Raw genomic sequence first — 6,111 nt, 5'->3', positions numbered from 1 at the left:
TCCCAAATCCATATTTTTGTTACACATTGGTCATTGTCTAGGCCTTTTTGATCATGGTGCTTTTGATTATAAAATGGATGTTAATTATTTGACTTTTTAATTTTCAATTTGATTTTAATTTCAAATTAAGCCTAAATTCCAAATTTCAATTTGATCTTAATTATGTTTTTACTAATGATTCAAATTCTAATTGATTTTTTAGTTTCCAAATAAATGTTAGAATTTGACATCAAAGTAGTTTTAACAAATTATAGATTAATTTGATTTTAATTGGTTTTTATTGGTTTTTTATTTTTAATTGACATTTAGATTAGTCTTGGATTATTTCTAAAAAATTCATATCCATTTTTATAACCAAACACCCATTTCCATAAACCAAGTTACAACCATTTCTTATTACATTTTTTACAAACACTTCAACCAAGTTCAAATTACAATCACAAATTCATTTCAAAATTCCATACCATCTAACCAAATTCAAATCAAATCAAGTTTCAACCAAATTCTCATTCATTCATTAATATCATACATTCAAAAATCATATTCAACCATGCATTCATATCTAGGCCATTACATAACCATGAACCAAATTGCAACATACATATTTCCATAAACCATGACATTGCACAACCATTACAACATGTCCAAACTCATTTTCATACATACGTTCGATTAATCATTTAACTCCAAAACAATTATCCAAAGACATATCCAAATCCAAGAAATCCTAAGCCATCCAAATAGAAGTCATTTGTAATTAACATTGCTACCATTCAAATTACCAAGTTTTAGCAAGACATTCACATGAACACCAAAATTCTGCATGATACTGCATCAAAATTCTGCACAATTCAGCATCAAAATTCTGCACAATTCAGCATCAAAATTCTGCACAATTCAGCATCAAAATTCTGCATAAGAAGCACCAAATTCTGCATAATGCTGCATCAAAATTCTGCATAATAAGCATCAAAATTCTGCATAATTCTGCACCAAAACCTGCAACATCACAGCAGTCCATGTTTCGATTACAAAAGCCACAACAGAAAATTGAAAAGAACATAACAGCATCAAGAAAAAACTCACCTTAACCTCTTGAATTAGTTTGGTTCCTCCAAATTCCACAACAATGTATCAAAAACCACAACGGAACCAGCATCCAAAAAAAGCAACAACCTACAACAGCCCCCTATCCAACGCACTTCATAGCCTTGCATCTAATTCCACACGATCAACATGTCCAACACGGTTCAATACCTGCAAAAATTAAACTACACGTCAACACTTTCATTCATATTGCTATCTAACAACACTTACTGCCTTGTCTTGTATTGTGTTGTGTCCCTCCCAAACCCACCAAAACACAACCTGAACTAGTTCTGCATACCACCAACTCAACTCTCGGGACCTTTATAAATTAATAAAGGATTCTGGAAGTAGAAATTTATTTGTTCACTGCCTTACTGAAAAAGAAGTGCTTCTAAAGGTTGATATGGGCAAGCTTGCACGATCTCTTCCATTGCACCTTACTACAAGCCTTTTCAAAAAAACAGCATCGACGCTATTGTTGTTGTCACCAACGGAGAGGTACTGAGAATCGGAGAATCTCCTTCAGCAGTTGCTGCATGGATTAATAAAAATGTAGTTGCTTATGTACCATCCACCAATATCACGGCAACAGGTTTATTGACAAGGTCAAGCTTTCTCGCAAGCGCCGACCTCTGCAAAGTTGAACAAGATAACAAGTGTGTTGTGGTTAGAAAAGGATCATTTTGAACGTGCAAATGAACATGATTTGAATGGAAATCCCACAGCTGCCTATGAGTGCTACCATAAGGCTGTTGATATTTCTTACCTGTGATGGCGCGATAACTAATTCAGTTGACCATCAGGCATGTTTCAGTCTTTCTTTAGACAGCAGTCCTGGATAAGTGAAATGCAGCTTTTACAAATAACACGTAATCCTTAACCGGATGCAAGAACTTCAAAGGCAACATTCGTGGAGAGAAGTAGATGTTGCAAGAATAATACAAGCATACATCAAGGGACCGGTTGCACGGTACAGGTTCTAAGGATGTAGCTCCCAAGAATATGTCATACCCAAAATCCTGCATAAAACCAATCACAACAGTTCTACATAAGTTCACCAATCTGTAACACACACGAAAGGTTTGAGTCAAGATCAAGAAGCTCACCATTTCGTTAAACTCCGGCGGTTCTGAAGAATCTTGCATTAACCAGTTGTATATCTGTAAATGCTTCCGTGAACACCTCCATTTCTTAGCTGCACCGTGAGGGTGTTCCTGCTGCAGTTCAGATTGAAAGTCTTCAGTGCTATGCATTTCCATGTAGTCTGTCACAAGATAAATGGCAAACTGAACTTTTGGGCCGAATTTCCTTCTATCCTTGTTCCATTGGCTGGTGATGATCAGACTCTTCAGGAATTCCTGCATAATAAATCATGTAAGAGATCAAGAGTTTGTCTAGCAATGTCAAAAAGCTGTGTTGCATGTGATTACTATGTTTCTGAGGGTGTTGAAATGCAATGATTAGAGAATGAGTTACTGCAACACAGCCTGCAGATTTACCTGTTTTGAAAACTAGGAGACTTAGTTGAACTTACCATTTCAAGAAGCTTAGAGAAGGAACCACAACGTTGTACCTTACTGATTGGCTGAATCTTCAACTTCTGAGGCGCTATCCGAGCATGATCTCACCTTCTCAAGATTTTGTTCACTAAAAAGGTTCCAGGTAGTTGAGATGATACAACTGAGGATTTTTCTCCTAGCTTCAAATGAATCAGAGAGTCCAAATTCTAATGAACAAAGAGTCAATCAGCAAAGTGATGCTGATTATCATTATGTTGTTGCTGCTGATATTGGCATACTAGATTGTGGCTTGCTAAGTTAATTCCTTTGATTCATGACAAGAACACCAAGCTTAAGGAATCAACTATTGCTTGCGTTACATCAGTGTATACCCACTCCGAATTCACTGCAGTAAAAGCAAAACAGCAAGACAGTTAAAACTCGAAAATCCCAAAATAGAATAGAGACAAAATTCAAAGAGAAAACATGAGTTCATATTACCGTTTTTGATTTAGCATCGAATAGGGAAATCCAAAACTGAGAATCCCTAAAGGGCTTTTGCAGGATACTCTTTTGGACTCCATAGACCAAATCCCAAACCCTAACGGTAGAAGATAAATAGGAGGAGAAAGAAATCAGGAAGGGAGGAAAAAAAAAGGGAGAGGTGGAAGTGAAAACTTCAAAGCAAATCAAAACCATAATCCTAAAATAAAAGAAAACCAGCATTTGAAGAGGTGAAGGGATAAGAAAGCATTACCTGAGCTCGCCGTCACCGTCGAAGGTTAGCCGTCCTGTCCGACTTTCTCTTGGGAACCATGGCTTCTTTGTCTTGTCGCGTTTAGCTTGAGGGACGATGACTGAGCGATTTCGTGAGGGAGACTAGAGGTTGAGGACGCGATCGATTGAATGAGGGTTTGGTGTGAGTGAGATTGAGAGAGACGCGATTGAGAGAGTTTGCTGAGAGCGTGAGAGAGTTCGTGGGTAGCGCTTGAGAGCGAATGAGAGATTGTGAGAAATGAGCGAGGTTAAGCGATGGTGCGCGAGATTGAGAGAGAGAGATTTGTGGAGATGGGGTTTTTGACGAGAGAGAACTTTGGATTGAGATGGAGAGAACCCAGAGGCAACAAATGGTTTCTGTTCCCATTTTTTTTCTTTCTTTTGTTTTCTTTTTTTTTACTTGTTTCTTTATATTTTGTTAACATAATAGATTTTGGGAAAACATTAAAAACACGTTTAAAATTCCTAGGTCTTAGTTAATAAATTTTCTTTTATATTTTCAATTCTTGCCCCATTGAAAAAAACCCAACAGCCAAGCGGTTGGGTTTAATTTTCTGCTTTCTCTTGGTAGTCCAACAGGCTGTTTTTTATATTAGTTTTATTTTAATTCTAATTTTTAATCTATCTTGGTTTGTTTATCCAAATTAGCATTAAGATGACAACTAATGATAAATGGTCTAGTGGAGAGGGGGTGGTTTCTATGGTCTTTAGTGGAGTGGGTTCAATACTCATGTGTAGTATTTTATTTCTTTTAACCTTTTTTTTATGTTTATGCTTTATTATATTCATAGTTTCATTATCATAACATAGATTTGTTTTCTTTTAATTTCATCATCCATTCAAAACCATTTTTAACTATTAAAATCATATTTTTCTCGATTCAATGTCGAGCCCATTTTCATACCCTTGTAAGTCGATTGCTTTTAAGCATCGCCATCAACCTCACATAGCTTACTCTTGGGCTTTCTTACAATGAGCCGGTTCTCTTGCACTTACACTCATACTTTGCATCATTCGTTGTTTGGGCCTGATTTAATTATTTCGTGATTTTGAATCCCCATTTAACAAGATGTACCCCACTTCCCCGATGTGTAATAATTTTGTACTGTTTTATTTCTTTATTTTGTTTGATTGTTTAGTTAGATACTAACACAAGAATAAAATCAACCATTTCCAAAAAAAATACAAAAATATGACTCGACCCAACGTCGAGTATTTTCTCAATAAACAAACCAATCCATTTCTCCATCCTATTCTATTCCATTTCTTTCAAACTTTCACCAAACGCTTGATTCAACGTCAAGCCATTTTTTCTGATAAAAAACTCAAAAAATATTAATTTATAGTTAAGACATTTTCAATAAGATGGAAGTGGAACGTGGTGTATACCGCGCACTCCTGAGACTAGGATTCGAGATGTATATCTCGCCAATCCTAGCTCTCGCGATCATCCAAGTTTATCCACTTTGGTTTTCTCTCAAACACTCATTCAAATCTTTCTCAAACGTCCATCAATACTTGATCTAGTGTCAAGTCATTTTTCACAACAAAAGCTCAAAATACCTAATTCTTATTTAACACTTTTTTCAATAAAGGTGGAAATGGAACATGGTGTATACCATGCACTCCTGAGACTAGGATTCGAGATGTATATCTCGCCAATCTTAGCTCTCGCCATCGTCTAAAATTGTCAATGCGGTTTCTTCAAACCCTTTCTCAATCAAATTCCAAAATACTTAATTCCTATCTTAACTTTTTTCAATAAAGATGGAAATGGAACATGGTGTATACCATGCACTCTTGAGGCTAGGATTCGAGATGTATATCTCGCTCATCCAAGTTCTCGCCATCACTCAAAATACATCCAACCGATCAAACTCTTTTCTCGCCGCCGTGCGACTAATCAAAAACCTTTTTCATAAATGAAAGATATATTGTCTTAAGTGATACAAAATAATGTTTCGGCCACGATTGTTGAGTAGAGATAAGTGACGCTTTTCCGAATGTAGATTTATAAATCCGTTCGATGTGTGGTATGCGTCCACTCCTCATCTGTTTTGGGTAAAACAATGTTTTCGTCGATTAATACAGTATAGCCTTCGCTAAAATCGACCAACAAACAAACATTTTTCTACCCAGAACTACGTAAGCCTTGATTTCTCTTTTGAGATACGTAGGAGCAGGATTTTTAAATCTTGTCAGGCCCATTAATAAAAAACTTAGGTTTAGTCCTTCGTCCAAAACCAAAAACATTCTCTTCTTTTCTTTCTTTCCCACCTAATAAATTGAAAAGCCTAACATTTCAAACTAACACTAACGCACACAACTGACCTAATGGTTCCCGTTGAGTACAACGGACGTGAGGGGTGCTAATACCTTCCTCTTGCGTAATCGACTCCCGAACCCTAATTTGGTTGCGACGACCAATAATCATTGTCGTTTTGTCTTGGGTTTTATCGATATTTCCCCTTTCCTTTTTAGGAATAAATAAAGTTCGGTGGCGACTCTGTTCAGTCCATCATTGCGAGCGTGCGATCGCGCTTCGCTTTGAAGTCGTATCCCCATTTTTTCGAGGTGTGACAGTGCAATATGTTATAATTTTAATGTTTACTAAAGGGGACCTTAGAGGGCGCTTGGGGAAAAAAAGCGCCCTCTAAAGGGGGCCTAAGAGGGCGCTTATGAAAGCGCTCTCTAAGGCTTTCCAAAAGCGCTTTATAAACTGGAAATGCACATGGACTTATAGAGC

At 36.8% G+C, this 6,111-nt stretch overlaps 1 long non-coding RNA gene across 2 annotated transcripts; it reads right to left on the bottom strand.

Moving 5' to 3' along the window:
- Window positions 1-492: 492 nt before the first annotated feature.
- LOC127079832 (uncharacterized) lies at window positions 493-3,731 on the bottom strand. 2 transcript variants are annotated; one of them, XR_007787968.1, is made up of 8 exons: window positions 3,346-3,731; window positions 3,090-3,189; window positions 2,663-2,994; window positions 2,196-2,447; window positions 1,856-2,108; window positions 1,465-1,721; window positions 1,087-1,257; window positions 493-999 (listed from the first exon to the last, which is right to left on the bottom strand). It is a non-coding gene; the product is annotated as an uncharacterized LOC127079832 (long non-coding RNA). The 2 variants fall into 2 exon arrangements; XR_007787967.1 differs by having other exon boundaries at window positions 2,196-2,994.
- Window positions 3,732-6,111: the final 2,380 nt, after the last annotated feature.

The sequence above is a fragment of the Lathyrus oleraceus genome, chromosome 5 (genome assembly GCF_024323335.1).
Source record: "Lathyrus oleraceus cultivar Zhongwan6 chromosome 5, CAAS_Psat_ZW6_1.0, whole genome shotgun sequence".
NCBI classification, from domain to species: Eukaryota; Viridiplantae; Streptophyta; class Magnoliopsida; order Fabales; family Fabaceae; genus Lathyrus; species Lathyrus oleraceus.
Note: the sequence above shows the minus strand (reverse complement) of the source record. Positions and strands in the feature narration are given on the sequence as shown.